Below are 18,808 nucleotides of genomic sequence, written 5' to 3' on the forward strand. Positions count from 1 at the left end.
CAGTCACTTCTCCTCTGAGGCTGCCTGCAGAAAGCTGTGTGCAAGAGCTTTGCAAGTGTTAAGCAATCTCAACCATCCAGCCCCTGATCCCGGTGCCCAGGCTCCTGCTCTGAAGCCCTCAAAGATCCCTTTCTGGCTTCTAATGTCCTTCTCTTGAAGCTCTTCAGATTCCAAGTGGCCGTTACTCCCTGCCCACCAGACTTGTCCCTTTCTCTAAGGCTGGTTCATGCTTCTGGGCACAGGAACTCAGGCACCAATTTCTGGTGCCACTTGCTCATGAGCACGCACACGCACGCTTTCCAGGCCTCTTCTGCAGGGGCTTTTCCTGCAGCCTCCTCGCAGCTGCCACCCTGTCCTCAAAACTCCTCCCCGGACTCCTGGGCTCTCTCTGTAGCCTCCTTCTGACTTCCTCAGAATCACTCTCCCAATCCTCCATTTCCATCTCAGCCGCAGCCACTCCCCAGTCACCCCTTACAACAGGACTCGAGCTCACCATGACCAGCTCCTTCTGAACAGGCCTTGCATCTCCACTTCCTGCCATCCATGCCCCTCAAAGCGCCCGTCCCTGGTTTCCCATAAGCTTTTAGACTCTTCCACCAGACTAGCTGCTGCCACCTCTGCTGAACAGGTGAAATCTAAGGCCCCAAATGCAGGCTCTAGAGTCAGAAGGGAGAGGAGGAAGGCTTGTACACAACTTCTTGGTGTTGTGCCGGGGTGAGAATGCAGCCTCAGGGTGCCTGGGGGCGGAGGTGCATAAGGCAGGGGTGTACACCAGTTAAGGAGGTAGCCAGGTCCCAGCCCCTCCCCACCCAGGAAAATGGGCTCTCAGCGCCCAGATCCAGCTTTTCAAGGGAATCCCCAAATCTGGACTTGTATATGAACTTACTATTGTCTAGAATGTTCTGTCTGCCATTTGAGTTTGCCATGCCCTGCACACTGCCACCCAGCCAACTCTGGGTGGGTACTTTGTCCCCATTGTCATATCTTCCTCCCGAGACCTGGTGCTAGGGTCCCTTCAGGTATAGGACATTGAAATCCAGCCAAGTTGGCATAAGCGGCATAAGCCTAAAGCAGGAAGCTCTTGGTTCAAGCACTGGGAAGGCTGGTGGGGGGAGCTCACAGGACTGAGGGAAAAGCTTCAGGCTCCTGAGTCTCTGGGGCCACCAGACAGCTCCCTCTCCCACCTGTATCTGTGTGTTGGCCTTACTCCCCTCTGCAGCCAGGCTCTCTCCATACAAGGGAGAAATGGCTGCCACCGGTCCAACATCTCTGCCTGCATCTTCACAGCTGCCGATCCCAGAGGGAAAAAGGAGGGCTCCTCCACTGCCAGGTGGGAAAAACCAAGGGAAGGATCCTGATTGGCTTAGGCCAGGTCCCAGGGCCTCTATGGACCAATCACCGTGCCTAAGATCTCCACTAGGATTTGCCAGCCAGGTCAGGTGTTTTCTAGGAGGAGGGTGGGGCCCCCTGATTGACAGTCCCACCAGGACCTCTCCAAGGTGTTGGAGAGGAGGTCACCTAGAGAAGAGTGCTATGCCGGTGTGTTGAGTAGTCAAAACAATGAGCACCAAAGAAACGACAAAATTCCACGAGGTGAGGTCATCCCTCCAGAGAGCCCAGTTCCCAAAGGTAAGGCGCTTCTCAAGGCCAACCAGTAAGAGTGGGGCTGAGGGTGGGGGCCACGTCAGTTCCAAAGTCCACCCTTTCCCCTTTACTATGGGACTTCACCAGGGCCACCTGCTACCACTCCACAGTCTCCCTGACAGGTCCCAACAGAGTCTGTTTCAACAGCCCCACCAATGGGGAGCCCCTGCCTGCCAAGGCCAGTTGTCACTGCTCGTTAGGAAGGTCTTTCTCAGCCTCTCATGTCTGACCTGCTGGTCTTGACCCTACCCTCTAAGGCTATACAGAACAAAGCAAATCCACGTCTCCCTCCTGCCTTCAGTGCCTTGCATTACACAGGACCGCCCCATCATTGCCCTGACCTTTTGAGGACCTCTTTCCCAGGACATGATTTTGTCTCTCCCTCGGTTAACCCATTGGATCTGCCAGCCCTGACCATCCTGGTTACACTTTCTTTGCTTCACCTGACTAGAACCAGTTTCTGTTACTTGTGGCCAACGTCCCTGACTGATGTCCATGCTCTAGGCAGGGCCTGGCAGGGTGAAGCTCACAGCTCTGTAAAGCCCTCTTGCAGCTTCTCCCCTGTTGAGGCTCCCCGTGCCTGCTCTGCTTCTGACATCAGTTTCCCAGGCTTGAAAGCTCTGAATCATGTCTGCCTCATTCCCATCCCTCACCCCCTACATGCAACATCCAGAGGCTCCTCCCTTCAAATGTCTCCCACATCCATCTCTCTGACTGCATCCCCACTGCCTGATCCCTGAGAAGGGAGGCCTCGTCATTTCTTGCCTGGATGACCGCTGCAGCCTCCTGGCTGGTCTCCTTGCCTCCAGCCTCTCTCTGCTCTCATCCATCCTCCATGTGCTGCCAGATTAATCTTCCTTAAACACTGCTCACTGCCTGTCACTCCCCAGCTCAACGATGTAGCCAGCCCTGTCGCTCACTGGTCCCCCACAGGCACCGTCTGCTTCAGCCAGGCTGCGCCTCCTGGCTCCCCTGTACACACGCTGTCACCAGGGAATGCCTGTGTGCTCTTTCCCCTCCCTTCCCTGTCTGGCCAGCACTACCACATGCTAAGGTCTCAGGCAGAGTCCCTCTCCTCCTCTGGCCTTGGGACACCCACAATTGGGAACAGAGGAAGTGGTGTGGCCAGGGGGAGCCCTGAAGCTACAATCTAGTCTGCAGGTCAGCAGATGGGCTGTCCTTGCCTGGCCTGTCTGGGCTCTTGAATGTTGCTGTGGCCCCCACCACCTCTCTCCTCTGCATGTCCTGGGAACCCACCCTGGCTTCCAGGCTGTTCAGCTGGTCAAGTCCTTTGGATGAGACATTTCTCACTACATCAACCTTCCTTCTCCGGTCCCCTCATGAATGCCCATCACCCCCGAATGAGCACCTTCCCAAGATTCTAGATCTGCACAGTCCTGCCCCGATACTCCCTGCCACTGTTGTCAACCAAGAACCTGCTTCCCCCACCACTTAACGGGGTGTCACAGAGGGAGGCCAAGAGTGAGATCCCTGTCGCTGTCCACACAGCATCGGCAGCAGCTCCCATTTATAGAACATTCAGCCTGGGTCTGGCATTGGGCTAAGTGTTCTAAACAGAATAACTCATTTAATCCTCACAACCTTAACGAAGTAGAAGCCTTTCATTATCCAGAGTTTCTAGATGAGAAAATCGAGGCACAGAGAGCTGAAATCACCTATCTAAGGTCACCCAGTTTAGGATTCTGTTTCAGAGCCCTGACTGTTAACCGTCTAGTGCCTGACACCCCATCCTACAGTCCACTGAACAGCTGGGGAGGTCAATGGATCCAGCAGGGAGGGGCCCAAGGAGCCATTGTCACTCTCTTTTTCTGACCACTTCTTCATAGGGTTGGGGTGACCAGGGGAAAGCCGTATGCTGAAGCCAGCTCATTCTGGCTTAGGAGAGCCTGTTGTTAAAATTTCTGGAATTTTGCAAGCTGGTCAACATCACACTGGTAGCTTGAAATAGGCCATCGTGGGAGTATTTACACCATAGAAATTGGCAGCTCTGTCCTGCACCTTCCCGGAGAGCCAACTGTTAAACATTCACCAGCACATCACTGCTGGGGAGGGGCGGCTGACCACCCTCCGAAGGGCATCCTAGCCTATAGGTGCCAGGCTTCAGGCAACTCACCCCAAAGACAAGCTCCCTCAGTGCAGCCAGGAGTCTTAAAAGCAAGGGGTCTTGAGAGGACAGGGTGGGTCTCAAAGATGGGCCTCTGGCTGTGTGATCCCAAAAGATCTGAAGGAAAGCACTCTCAGAAAGTGTCAGGGCAGTATATTCTAACCAAACATGCCCAACATGGAAAGCTGGCCACCAACCAAGGACAGTGCCACTGATGAGAGGCATGGAATGGAGAACCAAGCTGGGAAGCCTATGCTTAGGTCCAGCAGAGGTTTGTGGGAAATGCCAACACAACCTGGGGCATGAGGGGCTTGGAGGAGGAGGCCCCAGAAAGGGTGGGCCTTCTGACTGGTTGGGAGGTGCTGGGAGGCCCGCCTCTCCACCCCACCATTTTACACCTAAGGACACTGAAGTGGAGAGGCAGGATAAACACTAGTAAGAAAGCACTGAAGGCCAGAGGTGAGATCAGGACAGGCTTAGTGGCTGCTGTGAATGAGCTCAGGCCGCTAGGTCCTAATAAACCACAGTCCAGGTCCAGGCACAGGCCTGGAGCAGTCACGGGGCAGATGAGTCGACTGTGGCCAAAGAAGCAAGAAGGCTGTATTTGGTGGATGCGGCAGCTATGTTCTTTGACTGCAAGCAACAGAAACCGATTCTTACAGATTTAAGCAGAAAGGGGGAAGTTCTAGTGAGAAACTAGGTTGCTGAGAGAAGGGGAAAGAGGCTTAAAAAGCAGGCTCTGAAGCAGTAAAGGAACCAGCATAGGGAAACTACCACCCTGCCTTACCTGGGCCCTGGCCCCCTGAATACTGACCATGCGCATACCAAGGGAGAGGTCAGAGGGTCCCTGCGGGCCCAGGAACGGAAGCTGGACAGATACAAACCCAACACCAGTTGTCCACTGCAACAGCCCCATCCTAGTGAACCCGATGCAGACCCCAGGCATGGTTCTGGTAGCACATCTGAGCCAGCTTCAGATGACCAAGGGACAGTGGGAGACAAGCTGGGACCCCCAAAGACCTATCACACCAGACCAGCTTCCCTTATCATAGAGTTACTGCTCTGATAGGTTAGGCCCGGACTGGAGACAGTGTGCCTGGACTTCAGCCAGGTACCTGATAACATATCTCAAGATCAGCAAATGTAGATGCACAAACCAGGTGATAACAACATTAAAGGGAACGCAAAATCTTTGGAATGGCCAGCATTGTTTTCTAACACAGCCGATTAAATGACTAATGTTGCCCCACAGTTGGGTCTTCACCTTTGAGCCTCAGGCTGTGCCCTTTGAGCTAGTGAGGATTTTTATTAAATACTTGGATAAAATGCACTGATAGCATACTGGTTAATCTGAGGATCGTGTGCCCATCCCTTCTCCCTGGACAAGAAGCTGTGAGTAACAGCCTTGGTAATACGACAGCGACATGGGTGGCTTGGGCCCAAGCTAACCTGCACGACCATAACCACTGGCTGTGGGGACTGGCTCATTCTGACAGCATTTGAGTTGGAACAATGAGGAGAGGCTAGGACTTTTGTTGGATGGCTAAGGGAAGAGAGATTCTCACTTTTTCCTGGATTGGGCCTGCAAGGATGTAGTTCTGATAATTCCTGGCAGCTATCTTGGGACTGTGAGAGGAAAGGTTTTTGGAGAGTGGCAGCCACACTTCCCTCTCCTGCCAGAGCAGAGATGAGGGGTGAATCCTGGTCACACATTTTCCCTGGATCCAACCATGCCTGAAGCCAGAGCTACCCCTGGCCTTTCAGTTACACGTGGCAAAAAATCCTTCCCTGCTCCCTTTTTTTGCTTAAGCCATTTGGGTTGGGTTTTCCAATATTTGCAACAAACACACTTAGTCTCCTACGATAGTCTGTGCCAGGGCATTGTGTCACAGTGGGATGCCCTCCTGGGACTGATATCCAGAGAAGCTAACAAAGACGTTGGAGATAGAGAAGGGGACTTGGAACCTGCTACATGAGGAACAGCTGAGTGGACAGGAGGTGCCTGACTTGGGAAAGGGCAGATGGGGCCTTGTATTAAGTAACTGAAAAGGGAGAATCCACCCACTGTGGCCCCAGAAGGAAAAGTCAAGAACTATCTAGGGGAGCTTCCCACAAAAGATTCATCTTATGTAAGAAAGTTGTTTTGAACAGTCCCAGCCACCCTGTGTGTGTGTGGCCCTGGCTAAGTTGGAAAGCTGACCCCCAGGGATTTTTATAATTAAAGTCCTGTGACCTGGACATCCCAGCCCAGGTTTAGAAAGAGCCTGTACCCTGGTGGCAGGGTGGTATGAAGAGGCAGGATGTAGGGGGAAAATGGGCTCTGGGAGACAGGGGATTAGGGCTTCCCAGCTGGAGCAAGTGGTAAAGAACCTGGCTGCCAATGCAGGAGAACTAAGAGACGCAGGTTCGATCCTCGGTCTGGGAAGATCCCCTGGAGGAGGGCATGGCTATCCACTTCAGTATTCTTGGCCTGGAGAATACCATGGACAGAGGAGCCTGGCTGGCTACAGTTTATAGGATCACAAAAAGTCAGACAGGATTGAAGAGACTTAGCACACATGCAGACTTCGGATTAGCCCAAGATCATGCAGAGAAGCAAGGTCCTGTGACTCTCGGGACACCAGACAAGGCCCTGACAGTAAATGGACATATGGGACTCTGTTCTGTTCCTTGCTGCTGTGGGTGGGGGAGGTGAGGCCAAGCAGTAACAAAGTCCCAGCTCTGCTGTTTCTCTAAGGCTCAATGTTCTCATCTAACAAATGGGACTAACCTCACCTACCTCCTGGGTTGTCCTGCGGTTCTGATCACAAGATGCCGGTAGAGTCCAGCACTGGACAGGTTGCCACCATCACCAAGGTAATTATGACCATCGATGTGACAGTTCCTGATTCCGAAGCCTCCTCCTATTCCCGCCCCAGGCTTCAAATCCTCTTAGCAGAAGGAGGAGACATCCGAACCCCATCCTGAAACCCCAGGCCTGCCTAGCATGGCAGCGCGGGACCTCGGGAAGCCGTGCCCTCCCACATCTGGAAAATGAGACGAACCCCAGCGGCGCACGCCTACGGGAGGTGCTCCAGCAATCTCCTCCTCTCCGCCACGAGGTCAGCCGGGGGAGCGCTCTGGAAGCGCTACTCCCACCAGGCCGCCAGAGGGGCCCACTGCCCGGCCACGTCTCCGGCGATCCGGGAGCAAGCGGCGGGGGTGAGAGCTACAGCCGGGCGAGCGCGGGAACCGAGGAGCCGCAGAGGCCGCCTTGCTGCCGTGCCCGGAGGCTGGACGCCTGCTCCCCGGGCGGCAGCCGAGCGCTCAGCCAGGAACTTGTTAACAGGCCCCGAACAAAGAGCCGCTAATCCGGCGGGCGGCCGCGGGAGGGCTGGCAGGCGGAGGGATCCCGCCCCTTCCCCGCTCGGCCGCCGAGTTTACCGCGCACTCATTACCCCGCGCCGGGCGTGGGCGGAGGCCGGGGCCCAGGCCGTGGAACTGGACTCGCGGTGCCCCTTCTCCCAGGATGGCCCCCGGGGCGCGCCCCTCCCCAGGGCCCGGGCGGGCGCCGCGTCTAACTGCTAATCCCTGGGCTCGGGTTCCCATTGGCTCGGGCACCTGCCGCCCCAGGCCGCTCACGTGCCCCGCAGCTCGCCCGCCCAGCGGGAGGCTTGCCGCTAGCCCCGGACCCCCGGCCGCCGAGCTATGCCGGACAACGTGGTGGGGGTTGTTTGGGAAGAGGGGAAGGCTCCGGTCACGCTGGGACGATAAGGAATCATTCCTACCTGCCAGTGCCCGTCACCCCCCTTTTTTATTTTGGTGGGGGAGGGGGAGAGAAGGGCTGGAAAGATGCGGATATGGGAAAAACCAACAGCCTCTCAACTCCATCTGGTCCGTGCTCCAGTAAGGAGGGGGTAGGGTCTAAATCGGGGTGTATCTCCCTGCAGGCTCTGGGCTAAACCTGCTGGGGTGCGGCACGGGGAGTCCCACTTGCCCCCCTGGCTGGAGAGGTCTACGGTAGGGGTGGGTTACCGGGGCCAGAGCTCCCTCTCCAAGGATCAGTCTAGACTGACTGCCCCTCCCCAGACCTCAGCCAGGCATTCGCCTGGAGCTCAAGGTGACCCCGAGCCTTCCAGAGGGACACAGCTCTGACATCCTGGCGTGGGGAGGGGCCTGAATCTGGGGGACTCACCCATCAGGACACTGCCCCTTGGTGCTCTCACTGTGGACAGGCAGGGAGTTGAGTCCCCTTCCCCATCTAAGTGGGACCTCAAATATGCCCTCTGTGGCCTACTCTGGGGAACAACTGCCACCTAGGCCTCTCCTGATGGCCATGAATCTCCCTGTCTCCTCCATCTCAAACAGGGCCGGGATGGCCCAGCCAATGACCACTCTCCCTCTGGAGAGAGAGAGGGGCAGGGGACTTCTGATCACCGCCCTACCCCTGTCATCCCTCAAAGGGGGCAGAGAAAAGACAACAGGCCAGCCCCCCATCCCCAGGCCTCTGCCCTCTTTCCTGGACCCCTAGCTGCACCCTCTTCCACAAAGAGGGAGGGCTCCCCCACTCTCTATAGAAGAGGAGAGGAAGGAACAGTGCCCTTTGCCTTATCCGTCACCTCAATTGCTCACATTTATTGAGCACCTCCTGTATGCCAGGATGGACATGCGTCAATCTGCCTAATCCACACAAGGACCCTGTGAATTAGGTCCTTTTATAATATTTTGGCTGATTCTCAGATGGTGCTAGTGGTGAAGAACCCGCCTGCCAATGCAGGAGACATAAGAGACGCGGGTTCGACCTCTGGGTGGGGAAGATCCCCTGGAGGAGGAAATGGCAGCCCACTCAGCCTGGAGAATCTCATGGACAGAGAAACCTGGTGGGCTACAGTCCTCGAGGTCACACAGAGTTGGACACGACTGAAGCAACTTAGCACGCATGCACACGTGATACTTTAGAGACAAGAAATGAAGGAGTACAGGGAGGAGCTACATCCACGGCCAGGGCTAGGGTGAGGCAGAGGGTGTCGAGAGCACAGACGTAAGGAAGTCTTTGCTCTCAGGGTCAGACCCTGCACTTGCACGACTTAAATCTTGCATCCTAGGCCCCTCCCTTGCCTCACCCTCGTTGAAGTCCTGTTCCAAACCCAGACCCCAGAGCCTGCCAACTCAACCACCCTACCACCTCCGACACATGCCTGGGGTTCTGGCTCCCAGGGGGCCAAAGGCTGTTTGCGGCATCTTCTGTCAGTCCCCGGGAAGGGGGTAGGCCTCAGGCACTGGCACGATGACCTTCTGGGGATCCTGCGAAGGCCTGTTTTTGCCACTGGGGGGTGTTCAACCAGCTAAACAGGACCTGGCTTCCTTGCCAGGGCGCTGGAACTCCCAGCTCCCACCTCTATGTCATAGTCACCTTCGGCCCTGCTGCAACAGCCACCTGGTTCCAAGGCAACACAGGCAGCTGCTGCCAGCGTGGTTGGTGGCTTTGGCAGGTGCTGGGCAGGTGTGAACAGTTCCTGGGGGAACCTGCTGCTGAGTGCACAGTCTATCTTGGGCTCAGGAGGCAGCCTCTCTGGGCATAGCCCCCAGTAGTTATCTAGCCCAGCCCGTTAGCATACAGAGGAAGACAGCCCAGAGAGGTTAAGTGGTTTGTCCAGGGTCACACAGCAATCCAATGGCAGAGTCTGAACCAGAATTGAATTGCATCTAGGGTGCCCACCGCTGCTTTGCTGCTATGTTCTGTGTGTCAGAGCTGGTCACCGCAGATCCAGGACAAACTAGGCCCAAATCACCATCTTCACAGAACTCCAAAGTTCTTTGTACCCGGGGGGGACTGGTGTTTGAATCAAGGGTCTGAAGCAGGTGCCCTGCAAGGGGTGGTATGGAGGGTGGGTAGGAGGCTTCTTCCAACTAGAAGCAATGACTTCTCCCAGGGGCAGCAAGAAGTGAAACAGTTTATAGAGATGGTCTTCTCTCTTATGTATGAGGTTGTAGCCTGACACAGCTTAAGACCCCACCCTGTCCTAACTCACTTCCCTTCAATGCCAGGGAAAATGGAGGAAGGAGGCACACAGGTACCCACTCCATGTTGGGGTGCACCTGGGTGCTCAGTGTTGCCCATCAACTCGTTACTCTAACCCCAGGGAGCAGAGGTGACCCCATTCTCCAAAGGTGGGAACAGGCTGGGGAGAAAAAATTTTCTCATCCAAGGTCAGGTGGCTTAGACTGAAACCTGGCCTGTCCTGTCTGCCTCCAAAGTCCTGACCTTTCCACTCTACCTTACAGGCTCCCCAGAGGCAGGAAAACAAGTAAAAGTAAAGTCGTTCAGCCGTGTGTGACTCTTTGCAAACCTATGGACTGTAGCATGTCAGGCTCCTCCAGCCATGGGATTTTCCAGGCAAGAATACTGAGTGGGTTGCTGTTTCCTTCTCCAGGGGATCTTCCTGACCCAGGGATGGAACTCGGGTCTCCCACATTGCAGGCAGACTCTTTACCATCTGAGCCACCAGGGAATCACAGGAGGACCCTTCAATGCCACTCTCATGGGAGCAGACAAGGGGAATGGAGAGCTGGGTCAGCAGAATTGACTGCAGGAAGCTGGGTGCCCATCTGGGTGGTGAGGAGTACTGGGGCCCAGGGGTGGGGCTCTGCTGGATCTGGGAACTGGGAGCCCTGCTTGGTGCTCAATGAACCTCCAGTCTTGGTGTCAATGCCAGCCCTGAGCACTGGAGTGGGGCCCGAGGAAGAGGCCACTCGGACAGATGGTCAGGGTCAGTATGGGTACTACCGGAGCGGGGAACCTCTCAGCCCCACCTTCCAGGGGCTGGAGTTTGCAGGTCTGGGACCCAGAATTACATTATTCACATGAGAAGACCTGGAAACATCTATGCCTGGGAGGGCTGGGGCAGGCAAGGTTCCTGTTCCACAGACATGGGCGCACCTGTGAGGGACCCACAACACAGGCTCCAGGGAGCTGGTTTGCCATCTGTGTGGGGGCATCAGCTAGCCGGTCCTGGCCCTGGACAGGAGACATCGCCAGCCACCCTGGAGCAGGGCAGTCTGTGTTTAGGCACAGGGATGACTGAGATGGGGGGGGATGAGGAAAGCTGCGAGGTGACAGAGCAAACTTCTCCCCACTCCCCAGCCACAGCGCCCATCCCACTGCCCCCTTGTCTAGCCAGAGAACTCAAACTCAAGCAGAGGAAATAAAGAGAGAAATAAGCATTTGACTGGCTGTGACTTGGAGCATGTTGGGGGCTGAAAACAGGGTCATGGTGCCATTGACAATGGCAATACTTGTAGGAAGCCTTGGCTCGAGTGAGGAGGTGCCTCCCCGCCCCAGATGTCTCTGGCAGCTGCCCCTGGCAGCTGCCCCAGGCCACTCCTGGGCTAAAGAGTCAGTGCCTCTGTCCTGGAGCCCACTTGGCGCTTACCAGTGGGCCATGGCCCCCTCACAGGTCTTAGGAGGAGTGGGGGAGGCCTCTTGGAGGGGGCTAGATTGAAGCTGGAGGCTGAGAAGAGCACAGCACAGTGGGGACTGGCAGCAGCAGTGAGGGCTTGGCATGGCCCTGACCAGAATTTGAGGATGCTGGGGTATAGGATGGGGATCATGGCTGGCTGGTAGGGGGAGGGGGCACCACGTTTTGCAAGGCATGGGAAATATAGTGGGTGGAAGCCAGAGCTTGTCTGGGAGTGTGGATGGCCAGAGTCAAGGAGGACGCCTAACCTGCCAACATGTCTGCCCCGGGATGTGTGTGCTGCAGGTGTTTCCCTAAGGGCTCCTGGGCTCGGGGTTCAGACTTTACCTGCTGCCACTGGGGTGCCACAGAAGGTGTTCTCGTGCTTTCTAGCCCGGGCACCGGCGGCATCAGTCTAGGTAGAGGATGCAGAGGAGGGAGGGAGTGAGGAGTGGCCACGGCACCAGCCCAGGTGAGAAAGGTGAGGGGGAAAGGGCTGGGGTGGGGAGGGACAAAGGAGGAGAGGGACATGAGCAAAGTCACAAGTCGGGCTGAGCTGGAGGACCTGGTGACAGATTAGACATGAAGCGTGAAGGAGAAGGTTAGAGCCAAGAGAGGCTCGAAGGTTTCCCGCCCCTGGCTGGGGGAAAGGGGGAGGGGGCCTGGGAGGACAGACTGCAGGAGAGGGCTGGCCTGGAAAGAGCAGGTCTGGGCATGTGCACGAAACAATGTGTGTGTGCATGCATGCGTGTGCGTGTGCGTTTGTGTGTGTGTGTGTGTGTGTGTGCGCCTGTATACTTGTTCTCAGGAGGCAACCAAGCCCAGCACTAGGGTCCTTGCCTGGAGAAATCCCTCATACCTGGCTCAGGGCAGCTTCTGCCTCTGAGACTTTATGGCTTCAGTCTGCAGGTCTGGGGCCCAGAGCAGCGCAAGGCAAGAGAAAGGGTTGTAAGACAAGGGAGTCCTGGCCCCTGTGCATGCATGCTAAGTCACTTCAGTAATGTCCAACTCTTTGTGATCCCATGGACTGTAGCCCACCAGGCTCCTCTGTCCATGGGGATTATCCAGGCAAGAATACTGGAGTGGGTTGCCATGCCCTTCTCCAGGGGATCTTCCCCACCCAGGATTCAAACTTGTGTCTCTTATATCTCCTGCACTGGCAGGTGAGTTCTTTACCACTAGCGCTACCTGGGAAGTCCCCTGGCCCCTGGCTGAGGCCAAAGTTGGCTGCTCCTAGGAACCAGGTCCATCAGTGTGTCTAGGTTGGGGGTCTGGTACCTGCATCAGTGCCAGTCCCCAGGCTCCTAAAGGAATTTCCTCCCAGCACAGGGCAGGAGAATCAGGAGGGCCAGAGGACCAGCCCTCTCCTGTGGGTGCCTGGGGGGCCACCAAAGAGCAGACCCCCCTCCCAAGGCATGGTGAGTGAGAGCAGAGTATCTCTTAGCCCTGAAGAATGAAGACCTCCTCCCAGCAACCAATGACCCCAGCTGATGGGGGGTGGAAAGTGGGTCTGGATCAACCCTTTAGGTGGGAGATGGGCTGAGGAAGTGACCACGGCTCAGGGATGCCCCCCAGGCCCCCCCCCTTCAGGAGGTCCAGTTCCCCATGGGCCCCTCCCCTCAGGAGTGCAGAGATCTGAGACCAGGAGGCCTGCAGGTGTGTGCAGCCCACAGGGGCGGGGAGGCAGGTGCCAGCTGTGTGAGCGGGTATGAATGGGAAAAGCCTGTGAGACAGGTGGTTTCTGTGTGTGGGGGCACAGAGAGGACCTGCCTGGGTGAGTGTGCCAAGGGACAGGCTTTAGACAGAGGGTGGGCGCCTGGCCTGGGGAGCAGGAGGCTCTGACCCTGCTGGCCCTCAGCGCCCCTGCAGCCTGGCTGGCTGTCCCTCCCTCAGACCCATTTTTCACTGGCTGCTGTTGCCAAGGAGCTGAATGGACGATGCGGGAGGAGCCAGGGTCAGCGCAGGGCCAGCCTGCTGGGCACACGTGCCCAGAACCTGTGGGGGCCAGCAGTAAAGGAGCCCGAAATGACAAGAAGGACCCTGTACCTTTCAGCAGCCCCTCACACAGGCCTGAGGGTTGATGCCGGAGGCAGGCTCTGCTCCAGGGCAGCCCTGCGGCACTGGTGCCCACCCGCCAGTGCCCTGGGCAACCTTGCACAAGGCCCCAACAGGTGCCCCAGGGCCCTGGGATGCGGTTCCTGGACTCTATGTCCTCCTGAGGGATCCATGCAGCACCCCCCAGGGCTGCGGCACCCGGACTCACCAGTACCCATCACCCTCTCATCTACACATGCTCACCTGTGCCACTGCTCACAACCGTCACACACGTGCAGCGGGCCTGCCACCACACACGCTCATCTGGCCACACGCATACCCGGGCTGCACATATCACCAGCCCCCGTCATCGCCAGGGCACACATGCCAGCCCAGAGCCCTCACACGTGCTCACGGGGGCGACATGCAGATATGACCACGCAACCTTCCCGCATGCATCTGACTCAGTAAACAAGCCCTGGGCCCCTACCGGGTATCTAGCAACACCTCCCCTCCGTGTGCGGGGCATGAACACCCCCCAGCTCACCACAGTCAGTGGCTCAACCCGTGCCCCCTGAGTAATGCACACTTACTCCTAACACACACGTGTGTGCAACAGGAACCCACACCCAGTGGTAGTGCAATCTCCCAGATGCAGAGGGGAGGTCATGGGCAGAGGGGTTTGTTAAAGTGAGGATTCGGTGGGGGGATGCTGTGGGGATGGAAAAGGAGAGTGGATGGGGTGAGGGAGGGAAGACTGAAGGGGACAGGGTGGGGAGGGCGGCTAGCCAGTGGATGCAGGATGCACTACGCAGAGACCCTTGAAGGAAACGGACATCGGCCTCAATCATCAGGCTGCTTTCTGAGCTTTCACTCATTCCTCTCCAGTCAGTCTGGCTTCCTTTCTCAGGAACCCCAGTGCTCCCTTCTGACACCTCTGGGATTAACAATGGCCTGGCCAGGCTCAGCGGCAGCCCCCAGGGTCTCAGGGCTGCAAGAATCAAGAATTGCTAGGGCAAGCTCTATGCCCCCCTGATCACACAAATGACCCCCTCCCGTCCATACAGGTGCTCAGCTCTGCTAAGTGCAGGGGGGCGGGCAGCCATCAGGAGGCCCCAACAACTCAGCCTAGGTGGAAGGAAGCTCGGGGAGAGCAGACAAAGGATGCAGGGGAACTCCTCCCACCCCCAGGAGTGGGCTGAGGGCTGAGTTATGGGGCAGGTGAGGGTGGCCAAAGGGACACGAGGGGAGGGAGAAGGGTTGTGCAGAGAAACAGAGTGGGGAGAGCGGTAGAGCTTCCCCACACACAACTCTGGCCCCTATGCGCCAGGAAGGCCAGGAGCCACAGTGCCGCCCGGGGCCCTGGTGCTTCTACCGTGCAGGACTGCCAGGGCTCGCGGGCTGGTGTCTGCGCCTCCACGCCTGAGTGTGCGCGTGTGCGAGAGTGTGTGGCGGGGACAGAGGAGGACGCTGTGTTCCGGACGTGGGCAGCGGCCAGGTGCCAAGCTGGGAATTGTGAGTAGCTGTTTGGGGCAGATGCTGCCGGGAAACGGTATCTTAAACCCCGTCCTCAATTTCCTGGGCACTTGGGATGTGGTCAAAACCCTCTCACCGGCTAACCGGCCAAGCCAGACTCCCCGGGGCTTTGATCTAAACCCCCAACCCTGCGCTGGGGCCGGGCAACCAGCAAACTTCCCCCGCCTAGAGGCGTGGGGCTTCTACACTCGCCAGCCCCACGCGCTGACAGCTGCTCCTGGACTTGGCAGAACCCAGGCTTCCGGCGAAGCGCGCAGGGAAGCTGCGCAGCAGCGACAGGCGGCCCCCGCGTCCCGCCTCGCAAAGTTTGGCCTCGGGGGGCTCCCAACCCGGTCCGGCAGCGCGGGTCAGAGGCCCCTAGAGCAGCGAGCATTCGCGCGCACGGTCCCCCGCAAGCCTCCCCAGAGCGCGCGCGTGACTCACCCGAACCGCGGAGCCAGGCGGCGAGGACTATGCCCAGGAGCGCTGGCCACAGGCCGGACAGGACGGCCATGGCCGCGGGCAGGCGGGCGGGCCGGGCGCGGGGCCCCGCGGACAGGAGGGCGCCTTTCAGCGCCTCAGCCCAGAGCCCCGGCCCCGGGCACCCCCGGGGCCCATGCCAGCGGACTGCGCTGCCTCCAGGCGGCCGGCTGCGGGGCGCACGCGGCGCGTGCCTCCCCTGGGCACCGGGAGCGCAGCAATGCAGCCGGGGCGGAGCGCAGCGCCAGCCGCGCCGCGCACAGAGCCAGCCGCCGCGCGGAGCCCGCAGCCGGGGAGCGGGCCGGCGGGCGCCGCAAAACCCGGACTGGAGCGACGGAGCTGGGCGGCGTCAGGGCGGGGCGGGGGAAGGAAGGAGGGGCCCAGCAGCCCCGCGCCGCGCGAACGGGCCACCCCCAGCTCTGGGGATCCCTCTCGGCGTTGCCCGAGGCTCCCCCAGGGAGGGGCTGGGGTGGTGGGCGGGAGGCCTCCCACCTCCCTGCGCGATCTCAAGGGACCGGCCAAAAGTCTGAAACCCGGAGTGGATCGATTCTCGGGATCCGGGTTCTCCCGGGCCCGCCAGCCAGCGCACAGGTGGCCCGGGAGGGGCCCAGGGCTGCAGCGATCCCGGCGCGGCGCCAAGCTGCAGACAGCGGCCAGGGACAGCGGTGTCCGGTGACGGTTCCGCGCAGCCCTCTCCCCCACCCCACCGTACTCCGCACCTCCCGGCCATGCTCCGAGGCTTTCAGCGTGTTGCTTTACGCCACCCAGCCCGCGGCTCGGATAGGGGGACTGCGGGAAGCTCCCGGGCCCTGGCCCGCGCGCAGAGGTACGCGGGTAGGACAGACTACGGGCCACCCGCAGTCCCAGCCACAGAACCAGGTGGGCCTCAGAGTGATCCTAGGTTTCTCTAACCCCACGGCACCGTTTACCTAAAGAAAACAACGCTAGGACGCAGCGCATCAACAAGACGTGCAGTGTTTGCGTTCGGAGCGCGCACCTCGCAGGAGACGTGGGCGTGAAGGGTTTTGGGAGCTAGAGAGTTCTGGGGGTAGAGTCTAGGGGCCTCCGTCTTCTAGCTCTGTGACCTTGGGCAAGTCACGGTGTCTCCCGGAGCCTCCAGCAACGACTGCTGCTGGAGCCTCCTGTTCCCCCACCCCCATACCCTAATCGGGTTTAAATAAACAGAGGGTTGCCTTGAAGGAGAAAGGAAATGACGGACGCGCACCATGTGCACAAGGAGAGTGGTTAGAAAAAGAAGATCCTACTCTGTCGGGAGGAGAACGAGAAGGGTAAGGGCAGGGTCGCAAACTAAAATGCCTGTAGTCGATGGGCATTCTAAAAGGCCAGTCGATGATATATAATCAATTGATGCTGCACGCTGGGCGACATAAGAATGGTCTTCGCTTCCACAAAGAGATACGAGCTCTCCTATATTTCTTGAAACACGAGGCCCTCTCTCGGTCTGTCTTTTGTTTCCCACTTTTGAGAGAGAAGGGTTGTGAGAAATGTTTTGCTTTCCTCTTAACTCTGCTGTGAAAAACACCAGACAGTGTCCAGTTAGGTATCTATAGATGCTGGACTTCAGTGCCAAGGAGGGACTGGGCACAGGGTCCCATCTCCAGGCGCAGCTGGTTCTTTTCCAGGTGCCAGGTTGAGAGGGTGGGGCCCAATGGGGCCACATCTTCCAAATTTTCAGTAGAAGCCATTGTATATGAAGTTTTTTTAAATTTAAAAATTTTAACTAAAAATTAAAAAAAAATTAATTTCATGTAAGCCCAGATGAAAATGTCCACAAATATCCACCAGCTCTGGGTTTTGAACTCTGCTTTGCGATTTGCTTGTGCATAGACTGTGTCACGGGGCCCTGATCTACCCAACAGGACTGTGTGTGTGAGTTGTGGGGAGCAGTGTGCCCAGGCTGCTCCCTCTGACACTATACCTCATCCCACTTTCAGGAAAGAAATGGGTGAGAGAGGTGAAAAAATAGCAGAATCTTCATTTTCAGCCCCCATTATGGGAAGATGATTAGGGACTAGGATTTGGGTACTGGAGGGAAGTAGTTGAGGATGAAAGACTGGGATTGGGGCTAGGGTATAAGATGATGTCCTAATGGTGTGTGCTAGACTCTGCTGTGTCTATTACACTTGCTTTGATCCTGACAAGGAATCCTATTAAATGAACATTATTATACCTATTTTATAGATGAGGTCATTGAGGCTTGGGGGAGGAAAGAACCCTATGCCCAGGGCCAATCTTATTCGATGATTGTGAGGTTAGCTGAGATGACTCTGTGCAAGGTTTGATTTCAATGTCCATGCTCCTTAAATTTCATCCTGCAGTTTTTGCTTTGGGATGAGAACTTGGGAATGAGGTTTGGGGTACAGGAAAAGAAAGGGTCTCTTTCTATATTCAGTTCTGGCCCCCTCTCTTCAGCTGGAATAAGATGGTGTGTGTAGCAGTCATGATAGACTAGGTTGTGTTGTAGTAACCGCCCCCAAGTCTCTGTGGCTTAAGTCAACAAAGATTTATTTCTCATGGGTCCACTGCTCCAGATCTTCTTCACTCAAGGACTCGGGCTGACAAAGCAGCCACTCTCCCATGAGGGAGAGGAAACGCGAGCTCTGGAGGTACACCCTCCCCCCAATCAGTGGCTCAGCCTAGAAAGGACATCACTTCCACTCACAATTCAACGGCCAGAACTATGGCCCCACTCAAGAGGATAAGAAAGTGCATACCTACCGCATGCCTGGAAGGCAGCTCCTGGAATACATGCACAGCAGCCGCAGCAATGGCCACAGCCTCCAGCCCCAGCACGACCCTCCCCTTGCCTATCTGCAGCTCTGTGTGGGCCCTGGCCATGGTGGCCTCCCTTCTGTTTCTCCAGCATCCAGGCTCACCTCCATCCCTTCCTGTGCCCAGATCTTCACGTGCAGGACTCCTTTTAGTCATTTAGGTCAGCTGCCCTCTTCCAAGTGGTACTCAGGGCCATGTCAGGAAAAGGAGTAGGAATTCCCTTGTGGAGATGGGCAAGTAGACGTCTCACCTGAATTCTATATAAAAATCCAGGTTGGAGGGCTGCCAGGAAGGGCTCATCTCAGACCCAAAGCTTGATGGCCAGATAAGAGGGCACCTGATACCTCCAACCTGATTTACTCTTGAGCATCAGACTCCAAGGAAGGAGGAGCTAGATCCTCCCTGGGGGTGGGGTGGGGGAGCCCTCCTGCAAGTGTCTGTGGCCCCTTGCAATACCCCACTGACAGGACAACTGCTCTGCTGGACAGAAATGTCTCTTCTCTACTCTTCCCAATGAGGGTTCATCTTCTGGGGCCACGTCAAGCATGTCTGCCACTTCTTTCCTTCAGAAGACTTACTTCTTTGACTTTGGAGCACAAAGTCTGGGCCTGCCCTGGATTCTCTCTCTCCAGTTCTGCTGTTACAGGCACCCTTAACACATTGCCCCCCTGCCCCCCGCCCTGCCCGCCCCTTGCAGGAGTTCTCCAGTGGGAACATTTCTCTGAAGCCATCTCCTGAAGTGAGATGGCATATCTCCTGAAGTGAGATGGCATATCTCCTG

The 18,808-nt window shown here is 57.2% G+C and overlaps 1 long non-coding RNA gene across 1 annotated transcript in view; it reads left to right on the forward strand.

Moving 5' to 3' along the window:
• The first annotated feature begins 14,679 nt into the window (after positions 1 to 14,679).
• LOC120863873 overlaps positions 14,680 to 18,808 on the forward strand; it is a 27,811-nt gene continuing 23,682 nt past the window's right edge. Inside the window, exon 1 of the long non-coding RNA XR_005721097.1 lies at positions 14,680 to 14,754. This is a non-coding gene — a long non-coding RNA (uncharacterized LOC120863873). The remainder of the gene's footprint in view (positions 14,755 to 18,808) is intronic.

The sequence above is a fragment of the Oryx dammah genome, unplaced genomic scaffold (genome assembly GCF_014754425.2).
Source record: "Oryx dammah isolate SB20612 unplaced genomic scaffold, SCBI_Odam_1.1 HiC_scaffold_5, whole genome shotgun sequence".
In the NCBI taxonomy this organism is placed as follows: Eukaryota; Metazoa; Chordata; class Mammalia; order Artiodactyla; family Bovidae; genus Oryx; species Oryx dammah.